We start from the raw sequence: 14453 nt of genomic DNA, 5'->3' as shown, positions 1-14453 counted from the left end.
CAAAACTATAGTTCAAATCTGTTACAGGGGAGTTCCAGATGTTCATAATCTCTATATAACTCTATATGATTCAGAGTGGGTTTCATTTAAAAGATGAACAACATATCATCACTACATCCCCACAAAAACTGTCTGCTTATATGTTATTTTTGTTTTTCTACATCACTTAAACACATTTTTTTCCCCAATATGTGAAATTGTCATGGGCTGGAGTTTAGGGAACCGGCCTTGTGACCGGAAGGTTGCTGGTTTTGATCCCCTGAGCCGACAGTATATGACTGAGGTGCCCTTAATCAAGGCACCTAACCCCCAACTGCTCCCCGGGCGCTGCGGATACGGCTGCCCACCGCCGGTTAAATGCGGAGGTCTAATTCCTCTGTGTGCAAACACAGTAGGCTAACGGTTCTGAATTCTAAAATTCTAAATTCAGTCAATAAACATTGTGAGGATCTCTGAACGGATCAGAGTCTCGCAGATTAAAATCCAAGACAGAGCTTTACTTGGGGTAAGATAAGGGATTCACACAGCATTCGTGATCAAAACAATCCAAGGTCAAAACCAGAAAACAGGATAATCATTAGAAGATGTCCAGGAACACAGTCCAGGGTCAAACATGGAAATGCAAAAATGAGAATAACAGAGCAAAAAGGGCAAAGGCAGGAAAACAGGTAGGGAAAAGGCAAGAAAGGTCATACATGGGTCATCAAGACAAAGAACGCTTGTTGTGCAACTGGAGATGTTGGTAATACTGCACAACTGACTGAACTAAAGCTCAGGCTTATAAACTAACTGATTACAGGTCATGACAAACAGGTGAGGCATCAGGAAGGAGAATCCATTGGCTGTTGAGATGAGGGCAGAGACATAGATTCCCCCAGAGACTCATGGGAGTTGTAGTGCTCTTCACAGTCTATAGATACTACAGAATCAGCTGGTTGTAAGGAACAGACAGACGGAGCGTCCTCAGCAGTCGGTGTGACACACAGTGACTGTGGATTAAAATGTGCAGAAGTGTCTGTAGAGGATGTTATCTTAACTCTGTATCTGCTCCACTGTGTTCTTCCTAACAGAGACTCTACATGAGAGTCAGACAGAGGGAAACATCGCCATCCTTTACTGTGGAAAACTAACTAACGGTAAAGTGACCTGGAGCAGAGACACCAACGGACAGAGAGTGGACATTCTGACCACTCATAATGGAGAGACGACCAAACACATCGCTGATCCAGACAGACGGTACAACTCACAAGCAAATCTAGCCCTGACTATATTCAGAGTCTCTCAGTCAGACGCTGGTAGATACTACTGCAGTGGAGCTACAGTGGAGCTCACTGTGAGAGCCAGTAAGTGTGAAACTCTCTACACTCTACAGAATATCATTAATACTTGAGTACTCGTTCATTACATCAGTTTACATTTCTCTATTTAGCATTTTAAATCTGTGTCTGTTTTTTAGCCACACAAACTACAGCCTAACATAAGCTTCATCAGCAAAGGCCAGAGCAGTTACTAAATGGAAAACGTTAAAAATAATAATAAAAAAATCTGGTTTAGTTGAATGTATAATAAATTTGTGCCAGGCATTCACGACACCTCATTTCAGAGCACAACAACCTGCAGCGCTTCCACACAGAGACATAAAATACAGAAAGAAAATCACGTGTGGGAGATTTTGAAATGATCACACAATGAGAAAAACACTGCAAATGTTGTGATAAGAGGTCTGTATAGATATGGAGGCAGTTTAATCATTTAAAATATATAAGATAAGTGATCATTATAAAAGTATGACCACGTATACAAACCACACTGCCTCTGACTCGGCTCTGTCCCCTATTAGCTCTTCATATGAGCTCATCTTCACTCTTTCTAATTAAACAGGTTTACAGCAGGTTTAAAACTCTAGTCTTTACTGCTGGATCAGAGAAGAGTCTCCTCTACACGGTTAATACAGCACAGGAGCTGCTCTGCACCTACCACACCTACAAGATCAGCACGTTTTAGTGAACTATTATATTAAATATGGTGTAGAACATTATAGAAAGTGGGACTGAGTGACCAGATATTTATGGAGCTTCACTCGTGCGCCAGTGGGAAAAAATAAGCTGGTGTTTTGTTGGAGGTAGATGTGAGTCTAGTGCAGCTGGTGTGGACGATTAAAAATGTTTAAAATATTATTGTTTATAATTAGTAGACTAGTATTCTGCCCACATTACCCACTCTGTCCATTTGAGTGTGTAGAAATGTCCAGCACTAGTGACCACATCTGTATCAGTGTGTGTGAAAGATAAAACAGGGTACTAAATTACCTTCAGCTATGATTGACTGTGCCTTCCGCCCAATGACAGCTGGGATAGGCTCCAGCACCCCAACGCGACCCAGAAGGATAAGCGGTTTAGATGATGTATGTATGTATGTATGTATGATTGACTGTGATTTAACTGTAAAACAGATCATAATTACATTTTTCATTCCAAACTTTTACTATAGATTTACAAAGATGCTGAAGGCACAGATACTGAGAGGATAAGTGGGGATCACACTGAGTTTTTCTGAAGAAAATCTGAGGTTTATTGGAATTTTCTTGGAAATCACACATGCAGAAGTGATGAATTCGGTGCAGTCAATCATTTTTCAGATTTTTGGTTAATTCCATCTATAATAATTCTCTTTTTAAACTGTAATCTCAAAAGTATAAAAAACTTAATAGAAATATGTTTATTTTTGTGTGTTCCACTCGTGTCCCACTGTATTTTCCAAAGTGTAACTGCAATGAAGGCTTAGCTCCGCCCACATTTGGGACAATTACATCATACATCACTAAAAAGCTTGTTTTCTGTAGAATCTAGTACACATGCCATCATAGCACACACGCCATACGTATCTATTTCCTTTGCACTAATGATGACGTTCTAGTGGTGAGCAATTTGATGAAATTTTATCGTTATTGTAATCATTTTTGTGATCATGATACACAATATGCATCAATATCCATGTACTGGATATCATCAGTACTTAAAGAACACTGATCAACTTCATGTTTTATTATAAAGGGAGCTTAATTAGTCTTGTTAATTGGATTTAGTGCAGCACAGTGAGTTTAAGGCTGAATAAAAACACTACATTGCTCATGGCTGGATTTTTTGACAGCTGTTTTTAAATATGGCACTCCGAGGGCATTGTGTCTGTGTTTCATCATGTATTATGAACATTTCTTTAAGTATTGTGATACACTCACTACATTGTTTTTCTCTAAATCAGTGTTTCTCTGCATTCAGAAGCAAAAAAAGGTACATGTTTCTTCCTAAACATACTCTGAATGCTGTTACAGGAGGTTTTAAATACATACTCATACACGCTTACAGCTGGATTTATGCTCCATTCTGTACTACAAAGTGACATTTTATTATAACAATGCAGGGTTTTCATAATAAAACAATAAAACTGTGAGATTTCAAAGATCTGTGCTGTAAAATCCTTAGTCTGGAGTGTCTTCACTATGAAATATACATTAGAATTTTAACATCATCCAAGGTTAAATATATCTATATCTGTCAATGCATGCATATTTCATTAGATCATGTATTTGCTCATCATTGTTAAACATTATGTTTTTGAAAACTTCCAATACAAAAACACGTCTAAGAATATTATTAACCAACAGGTAATAATTCACTGTGATATTTATTATTTTAAAAGATTACTCCATTCAGCTGCAGCGTCTCACCTGAAATATGGCAAAATTGACATTTTTCAAATTACATACATCATACAGTGATGAAGTGATGAATGAAGAACTGTAATAAGGTGTAATAAACAAATTACAGCAACACTGCAGACTTAACTCTGTATCTGCTCCACTGTGTTCTTCATAACAGACATTCTACATGTGAGTGAGAGAGAGGGAAACACTGTCGCCCTCAAATGTGGAAGACTAACTAACGGTAAAGTGACCTGGAGCAGAGACATCAACGGACAGAGAGTGGACATTCTGACCACTCATAATGGAGAGACGACCAAACACATCGCTGATCCAGACAGACGCTACAGATCAAGAGAAGATCTAGTGCTGATTATATCCAGAGTCTCTCAGTCAGACGCTGGTAGATACTACTGCAGTGGAGCTACAGTGGAGCTCAGTGTGACATCAGGAACCAGTAAGTGATGAAAAATGTTTCTTTTCTATCTACCCAAACCTACAGTGGCCTCCAGAATTGTTGGCACCCTTTTTAAAGATAAGCTTAGAACATCTATAAAATGTGTTTGTTAATCTTTTGATCCAACATAGAAAATATAAGCAGGGCAGAGGAGGTCAGGACAGTTCGTAAAGCCCTGAACAGTGAGGGTGACGTTATCCACTCTATTCATTCATGGATAAGGAACTCTCAGTTCATTGTTCTTAAATTCTGTCAATTTGAGTGGTGGAAATTGGTGGTAATGTCCAGCAGTATGGATTAACAGGATTGTGTAAGCTGAAAACAGGATGCTGATCTGTCAGCTGTAATTATCAGCTTTAATTCCAACATCATGATAATATTCATTGAAGTAATGCACCTTTATTTTATAAAAGTCAAAAACATTGACACTTTACTGTATGGACATATTCATAAGACCTACATAAACTTTTTTTAAAGATTTATTTCAACAGGCATCATCTATCATCATCTACCATAAAGGCTGCTTTTGTCAACTTTGATGTCAAGTTGACACAACACTTATGTCATGTGGCACAGATTTTTTTAGGAGAAATAACAGCAAATAACTGTAATTTAGTGTATATTACAGTGATGCAGTGCTGATATGATTAATCCTCTAAATGGTAAAATGAAACTCTCTTTATTAAGAGGCCACAGAAAATGTTTTTCAACCAGTCTGACTTGGAAGCTACGCCATGTTATCAGCGTTATATCACTGTGACACACACTGAGCTACAAAGTCATTTCACCCCAGAAAGTGTCACAACAGCCTAACGTCAGAAAAAAGATCAGTGTCACCTGAAATAGATGTTCTATCAACATTACAATAAAAAAAACAAAAAAAAACAAGACAAATGATGCCCAGTGGAATAAATATTTATGGTCTCTGTGGCACAAAATTCTTTTTTCTCCATTTTTAACATTCTTCTTTTTTATTAACATATTTAAGAATCTTTTATGCATTAATGACAACATATAAAAGCATATAATAATAATAATAATAATAATAATAATAATAATAATAACAGGCTGGCTTGTTTAAAGTACCTCAAAATTCATAATATAAACCATAAAAAAGTATACTGATTATTAAATTGCTGGATATTTTATTACTAATTTTTACTGTTATATATACCCAGAAAACTACTCACACTAACACTGGATCATCCTTAAACCTTAACACTCATTAAGGATGCAAAGAGTTGAATGTGCTCCCTGGCCGGGTGACCAGAGTCCTCTCTGTGTGGAATCTATGTTCTCCCTGTGTCTGTGTGGGTTTCCTCCCACAGTCCAAAGACATGCAGTCAGGCCTATTGGAGATACTAAAATGACCCAGGAGGATAAGCGGTATAGATGATGAGTGAGTGAGGATAAGCACAGTTATGTAAATCGGCCCTTGGTTTCTGCCCCAATCTTGGGGTCTTGTCCTGTTACAATTGGGACACATTTTAGAGAAAAGTGTAAATGAAATCAGGGCAAAGTTTAGGACAAAGATCTGGACATGAAACATATTTTAATGCAAGGGGTAACAACCTCAATGATACAGATACTGAATTAATCAAATTCTACAAGCCATGAAGTGAAACACACTGTATTTCCAAAAGTATTCAGTATTCACTCACCCATCCAGATCATTGAATTCAGGTGTTCCAATCACTTCCATGGCCACAGGTGTATAAAGCCAAGCACCTAGGATGCTGAGGCACATAGTGCGCAGAGGTCGCCAACTTTCTGCAGAGTCAATCGCTACAGACCTCCAAACATCATGTGGCCTTCAGATCAGCTCAAGATCAGCGTAGAGAGCTTCATGGAATGGGTTTCCATGGCTGAGCAGCTGCATCCAAGCCTTACATCACCAAGCGCAATGCAAAGCGTCGAATGCAGTGGTGTAAAGCGCCACTGGACTCTAGAGCAGTGGAGACGTGTTCTCTGGAGTGACCAATCACGCTTCTCCGTCTGGCAATCCGATGGACGAGTCTGGGTTTGGCGGTTGCCAGGAGACGGTACTTGTCTGACTGCATTGTGCCAAGTGTAAAGTTTGGTGGAGGGGGATTATGGTGTGGGTTGTTTTTCAGGAGTTGGGCTCGGCCCCTTAGTTCCAGTGAAAGGAACTCTTAATGCTTCAGCACCAAGAGATTTTGGACAATTTCATGCTCCCAACTTTGGGGGAACAGTTTGGGGACGGCCCCTTCCTGTTCCAACATGACTGCGCACCAGTGCACAAAGCAAGGTCCATAAAGACATGGATGAGCCAGTTTGGTGTGGAAGAACTTGACCGGCCTGCACAGAGTCCTGACCTCAACCCGATAGAACACCTTTGGGATGAATTAGAGCGGAGACTGCGCGCCAGGCCTTCTCGTCCAACATCAGTGTCTGACCTTATAAATGCGCTTCTGGAAGAAGGTTAAAAATTCCCATAAACACTCCTAAACCTTGTGGAAAGCCTTCCCAGAAGAGGTGAAGCTGTTATAGCTGCAAAGGGTGGGCCGACATCATATTAAACCCTATGGATTAAGAATGGGATCTCACTCAAGTTCATATGTGTGTGAAGGCAGACGAGCGGATACTTTTGGCAATATAGTGTAGGTTAAACAGACTGAACCAAGCAAACAAAACCAACAAACCTTATTCTCTATGTTCTAGGAACAAACAGCAGAACCACATCCAGAACTGCTACAGGAGCTGCAACAACTACAACCACATCCAGAACTCAAAGAAGAACTACAAAGGCTGCAAAACCTGAAACAACTACTGAAGCTTCATCTGGAGGAACAACTCCAGGTTCGTATGAGCTACTCAGGTCAGATGATCTAGCACTGGATACTGTGATCAGATTTTAATACAGGACGCTGTGTGTATTTTATGTATGATGTTATATTGATGCATTTTACATAAAATCAACACAACATTCACTGCAGGAGTTTTTTTTTCAGTGGGTAACTTTTACACATTCACATGGTGTGAAAAGAAAATCAGTGTTTACATGTACATCACACAGTGCCAGCTCTGATTAATCAGATAATGTGTATTTTATGTGTTTACATCTGTCCATCAGCTGTCTGTCCAGGACACAGTGGACTGAGATTAGATATTTCAGTGGGTTCTAAACTCCAGTCCTGGGAAGAAACTGGTGAAGAGCTGAATGTGCAGAGGGTCTTAGTGAGAAACTGAGACCTCATTCATTACTGTTATGTTTTCAGGAGCTTTTGAACCGACCAGGGATGGACAAAGTCTGAAAAATGGCAGTCATGGTTTGATTTTAACAGTATTTTCATACAGAAGTCATTTTAGGAGGCCACTTATTCCAAACATCCTCAGTATGAAGATGTGAACGAATCCTGTTACGTATTTTGTGTTTTTTTTTTCAGTTCTATGGAGTTTCCTGATCATAGCAGGTTCCTGTCTGGTTGGTGTGGCGCTGGTTCTGTTTCCATGGAGATGTTTCTACAAAAGGAAAGGTGATTATGGTTTATGGTCTGTAAATTATGGATTATTGTATTATTTAAAATGGGTTTCCCACAGGGGGATTAAAGGACCACAGCTGGGTGACACTGAAGTACATTAAAAAAGTGCACTTGTTTCATATGTTTATATCGGGTCCACATGAATTAAATATAGTGCATCAACTCAGTTCTTGCCAGAAGTGAGAAAACTGCAAATAATAATAATAAAAATGATGTTGATGTTACAAATTCTAACAATATGGAAATAAATCCACATGTTATGTAATGTGTTTCCACAAGCGTTCTTTAGAGGAACCTCACAGAGGAACTACTTCCCTTAAGAACCTTTCAGTGAATGGTCAATGTAAGGGTTTTATACAGTGGTGGGTGTTGTGGCCAGAAATGTGTATCATGCTTTAGTTAACAGTTCAGATGTTTTTGTGAAATATTATGGTGTTAAACGAACATCTGGTCCTTTCACCCTGTTCTTCAATGGTCAGGACCCCCACAGACCATTTGGGTGGATCACTGGGTGATGATGGGTGGTGGGTCATTCTCAGCACTGCAGTAACACTGATGTGGTGGTGGTGTGTTAGTGTGTGTTGCGCTAGTACGAGTGGATCAGACACAGCAGTGCTGCTGGAGTTTTTAAACACTGTGTCCACTCTCTGTCCACTCTATTAGACACTCCTACCTTGTCAGTCCACCTTGTAGATGTAAAGTCAGAGACGATAGCTCATCTGCTGCTGCACAGTTTGTGTTGGTCATCCTCTAGTGCTTCATCAGTGATCACAGGACGCTGCCCACAGCACGCTGTTGTCTGGATATTTTGGGTTGGTGGACTATTCTCAGTCCAGCAGTGACACTGAGGTGTTTAAAAACTCCAGCAGCACTGCTGTGTCTGATCCACTCAGACCAGCGCAACACACCCCAGCTTGATTTGGGCCACACTGAACACAAACTCTGCCTCTTCCCATGTTTTACCAGAGGACTGTGAGACGCTGTATGACGACGTCTACACTTCCATTGAATATGTCACCTTTAATAAAGAACAAACAGGTAAATATATGTAGATTCTCAGAACACAAAGTTCATAGGCCACTGATGAGTGTGAGGAAGTGACCGCTGACTGTTTTCTGCATCATGTAATCCCAACATAATCTGAAATTGCCTGTTGGTCTTTACATTGTGTGTAAATTTCATGATGAATGGACCAAAAGAAACGGCCCAAAATGACTAGGAAAAAATGTCTGGTTCTACTGACTTACATTAAAAGTAAAGTATGTTTTTCCTTCTCCTGTAAAGTTACAAGGTTTTCTTCCGACAGCAGCGACACGTAATGACCTCTGTTCTGACTGGCTGTCCTGCAATGTGCCTCAGTTAAAGAGTCGCCTGAGCTGAAACACACTTTATAACTTCAACAGTGAACTAGTGGGACTAACTAAACTTCAGCTCAAGTAGAAGTAAAAGTAAACTGAGTAGAAAAAATGATCAGAAACTGTTTATGTACTGAGTAACTTACAGAGCAGCACTGGAACCTCTTAGTCTTAGTCTGTCAGAATAGGAACTGAAGTCTATGAGACTCTGTTCTCCTCTGTTTGGATCATTTTGGCCTAAAATAACATTTTGTTTTGTACTTTTCTGCTGTAAGTTTCCTTTTACTCATCACTGCTCAGTTTACGGTATCAGAATTCAAATTTCACCATTTTCAGCACCTTTTATTCAGAATGTGAACTTCTACTGTTTTAATTTACTGTTATTTCACATTATGTCATTCTGTATAGGAGCTGTTTGAGTGCAGATTCCACAACTGACTCGTCTCATCATCAGCCAATCAGGAGGAAACATCTATGTCCTACCTTTTAATCCATTAGCTTTAAGAAAGGTCAGAGTGGAAGGAAAAGGAAAGGAATACGAGAACCCACAGAATCCCAAACACATTCGTTTAATACTGTTTTTAATAGGCTTTATTCTGTTAAACCTCACTGTTCATTCTTTTCCTTACCAAATTAGTTAGTTTTCTCTTTGTATTTTATGATTTTAGATGTTTTAGTTTCCCACATTTACATGATTTAATTTTGTAACAGACTACAAATCAGATATATGATATTTTTGTCCATATTTTTGCAGTTCACCCAAAGTCATACGCCCCTCAACTGTAACATTCGCAGGTTTCAAGGTCAGACCTTCATCCTGATAAACTTTACTGATATTTCTTTTTCTTTATTACGTTGTAATATAATTATTGTTTTCCACAAAGCACTTTGTAAACTTCTTAAACCAACCTAAATAAAACTTAATGATATTATTTCAGATGTTTCCTGTGTATCATGAAGTGATATGAACCTGTATCTGTACAGAAAGGCTGTAAGGTTCTAGTATATTACAGCCACAGCTCAGACTGTGTGGTTCTTGTCTGAATGCTTACAAAGGAACCTTTAACACAGCAAATGACCTGAATAAAGGGCTCCATCTATGAGTAACACTCTGAAACAAAGCTTAGGGCAAACATTTTCTATATTTAACTCTAAAATATCACCTGCAGATTAAGTGAATTGATGTTATAAAACAGATTTAATTCTGGAATATATCAGACACCAAAATCAGTCTTGCTGTAAGAGTCTTCTCTGCTCTAAAAGACTCTACAGTAGGATTTGACTTGTTACAGTGGTGGAAACACAGAATAGCACAGAGCTAATAGGTGTTCAGATGATGCCTTTTTAAACATGATGACCGTGTCTAGTTCTTAAAAAGAAGCAGGCTGGGCCTCTTTAGGGGGTTAGAACATCTGCCTGACCGGTCAGTAAATATCACACTGTGATCTGAACATGAAAGACTGAACGATAAACATTTCTAAACTGCTCTGGGGTCTGAAAACAGTCCAAACTAGCAGGTTTTCTGTACTCTGAATGGTGGAAAAGATGCTTTTTCATCTTAAATGTACAGCATCAAACTGAAGCACACTGCTCAGGCTAGAGGAGTCAATCACGCTGCCTGTTGATCCACAGACATCAATATGCTTTGGAGAGTGTCTGAAAAGATGGTCTGAATGGCCCCTAAAGAGGCCAAGACCACTGAAAATAAAGCCTATTTATGCAGCTACGTCTTGAAATGAACTGAACGTCTGAGCTGATCACACATTATGATCAGATCATTTGGCTCACCTTTCCATCATTCTAATCCTGCAGCTCGGTTTGGCTTCTCCAGACCCGTTTTCCATGCTTTAGTTCACTTAAAGTCACTTGTCCTTGTGAAATACTGCAGTAGAGCTGTAGAAAAGGGGGCAGTGATTAAAAGAAACATTGTATTACTGTATTTTGTTGCACAGTGTAAAGGAATTGCTGTGTAGAATAAATATTTTCTATCAGGGACTTCCTGGCTTTTGGTGGTGTTGAAATGTAGCTGCTAATTCTAATACATTTTTACTGTGTTGCTGCTCTTTATCTAAACTGAACGTCTTAAAATTCTCTAAAACAGGCCCTCCTGTTGAAGAGGCAGATGAATCGGAGTGTAGCCTGAAAGATTACTTTTATAAAATAGTGTGTGTAGATAGAAAAATATACAGGAGAAGAAGTCACTTTTAATAAATGTAAGTAAAAAAAAAACACCAAATAAGTTAAACAGCTTGTATTGGATGAAAGTTAGTGCAATTCAGCTTTTAATGCTTGGCACAGCTGATATAAATGAACAAATAAACATGAATTAAATTAAATGAAATAATTAGATAATGATCTTCATCTGATGGTTAATCAGTTGAGAAAGTGTGGATGATGTGTTAGCTTTAGCTCAGCATTAGGTCACAGCACTGAGAAACTTCAACAACTCCGAAAACAAGATCTAACATCTCATTCAGCTGAACTAGAGTAGAACATGAAGTGAAATATTTATATGTTTAAATTGAACATTATGGTGTTTCTGTGTCTGAATGTTGAGGAAATAAGCCGCACTGATCTGTTTAATCAGGAGAGAATTATAGTCAGGAGACGTAGCTAAGCTTCCTCCAGCTCTGCTCTGCTCTGGCAGTGAAGCGCCCTCTAGTGGAGAACAGGACCTGTTTAGAAAGACTGTCAACATAAAACCAGGATCTCCTCACAGATACAGAGCGAACGTCACCGACGGTGATATTAGTTTAATTAGAATATAGAAATAAAACCAGGATCTCCTCGCAGATACAGAGCGAACGTCACCGACGGTGATATTAGTTTAATTAGAATATAGAAATAAAACCAGGATCTCCTCGCAGATACAGAGCGAACGTCACTGAGTGATATAGTTTAATTAGAATATAGAAATAAAACCAGGATCTCCTCGCAGATACAGAGCGAACGTCACTGAGTGATATTAGTTTAATTAGAGTATAGAAATAAAACCAGGATCTCCTCGCAGATACAGAGCGAACGTCACTGAGTGATATTAGTTTAATTAGAGTATAGAAATAAAACCAGGATCTCCTCGCAGATACAGAGCGAACGTCACTGAGTGATATTAGTTTAATTAGAGTATAGAAATAAAACCAGGATCTCCTCGCAGATACAGAGCGAACGTCACTGAGTGATATTAGTTTAATTAGAGTATAGAAATAAAACCAGGATCTCCTCGCAGATACAGAGCGAACGTCACTGAGTGATATTAGTTTAATTAGAATATAGTAATAAAACCAGGATCTCCTCACAGAGACAGAGCGAACGTCACTGAGTGATATTAGTTTAATTAGAATATAGTAATAAAACCAGGATCTCCTCACAGATACAGAGCGAACGTCACCGACGGTGATATTAGTTTAATTAGAATATAGAAATAAAACCAGGATCTCCTCGCAGATACAGAGCGAACGTCACCGACGGTGATATTAGTTTAATTAGAATATAGAAATAAAACCAGGATCTCCTCACAGATACAGAGCGAACGTCACCGACGGCGATATTAGTTTAATTAGAGTATAATAATAAAACCAGGATCTCCTCACAAAGTGAACATGATTGCAGTTCTTATCAGATCATGTCTAATATGATTCTCTTCAGACCCTCCTTATTTTAACTCTTCCTTAGGGACTGAATTTCGGAGATTATCATCATGAACTCCAGATAAGAAAACAGCATCACACAAACATCCTAACTTGACTAAACATGCTGGAAGAGGAAAAGTTTTTCACCAAACTGTTCCCACAAAGTTGAAAGTGTACAATTGTCCAAAATGTCTTGGTGCTGAAGCATTAAGATTTCCCTTCACTGGAACTAAGGGTTCTAGACCAACCCCTGAAAACAACCCCATATCATCATCATCCCTCCTCCACCAAACTCTACAGCTGGCACAGTGCAGTCAGGCAGGTAACGTTCTCCTGGCATTCACCAAACCCAGACTCGTCCATCAGACTGACAGGTAGAGAAGCTGATTCATCACTCCACAGAATACGTTTCCACTGCTCCAGAGTCCAGTGGCGGCGCTTTACTCCACTCCATCCAACGCTTGGCATTGTGCTTGGTGTTGTAAGGCCTGCATGCAGCTGCTCAGCCATGGAAACTCAAACCATGAAGCTTCCACTAATGTGTGTAAAGGCAGGCTGCATGGCTGGTGTTTGATTTTGCTGTGGCACTGGGTCTAAATAAAACACCTGAATTCAGTGACTAAGAGGTGTGTCCCAATACTTTTGTCCATATAGTGTACACTTGGCCACCCAGTATATCTGCTGCTACTGTTTTGGAGTGATGTGACATATGTTTACCCAAATTAGTAGATAATGTCAAACCACAAACGCAATGTAGTTTCAGAAACGTGCTTGTTCTCAAAACGATGTCTCAAAATAAATTTCAGATCACATTTCAAACCACAGAAGAGCCACACCTGATACTCTCACCACAGACACGCTTCTCATCACACAGCTGACTGATGTGAAAGTGCCTGTGCAAATGAGAAGGCCTGGGTTAGATGTGCGCTACCAGCAAGTGTTACATATACAGTGCTGTGAAAAAGTATCTGAACCCTCTTTAGCAATCATTTCATTTAATGGAAAAAAGTTCCAACACCAACTGGCCCTGCGTAAAAAAGTAACTACAAAAGTAATTTAAAAAGTAAAACTCCATCACTTTCCTCTGCTAGCTGGATAGTTAGCATGATAAAGGCTGCATGTCTAATAACAACCAAACGAAATCAATAAAATTTTGTAGAATTTTTATGTAAAGCTGCTTTATGACAACACCGGTTGTAAAAAGCGCTAATAAACTTTGACTTGACGATACATCATGGGTTTAAAATTCTCACTGCCAAACAAAGCAACTACTCAAAAATTATGTTTCGTTTGTTCAAATTCTCAAAAAATGTTTTGCATTGCAAATTTTGCATGGCTGTCCATTTAGCTCAATGACACTTCTGAAAAAACAACCCAGACTACAGATGCACATGCCGTTTTTTGCTGATAACCAGCCGTGCTGGTCTGTGCTGGTCTTTCTAGCAGGGGAGGCAAACCTAGCCGAAGGTGAGGGCGACTCCACCCCATCTGCCATGATTGGATGCTTGTGTAACAAGGGTGTGACGCACAACCCAAGGAGATGTGAAGCAGGCAAGGACATGTTTAAAGAAGTGGGGAAAGAGAAAGAAATCTCAGAGACAGCATGGAGGTGACAGAATGTACCGTGTGAAAGTATGAAATGTTCGTCATTTCAGTACCTTTCAATTTTAGTTTAAACCAGGCACAGTTATAAAATCAAGAAGATCTGCTGAGTGAATGTCATTACATAGCAATGTTGAATGCAGACATATGAAGGACTTAATGCATTATTACACCTAATAGATGAGATTTGACAATGCAGTTCAACTT

Source organism: Colossoma macropomum, unplaced genomic scaffold (genome assembly GCF_904425465.1).
Source record: "Colossoma macropomum unplaced genomic scaffold, Colossoma_macropomum, whole genome shotgun sequence".
Taxonomy (NCBI): Eukaryota; Metazoa; Chordata; class Actinopteri; order Characiformes; family Serrasalmidae; genus Colossoma; species Colossoma macropomum.
The sequence above is the reverse complement of the archived record's forward strand: the minus strand, read 5'-3'. Positions refer to the sequence as shown.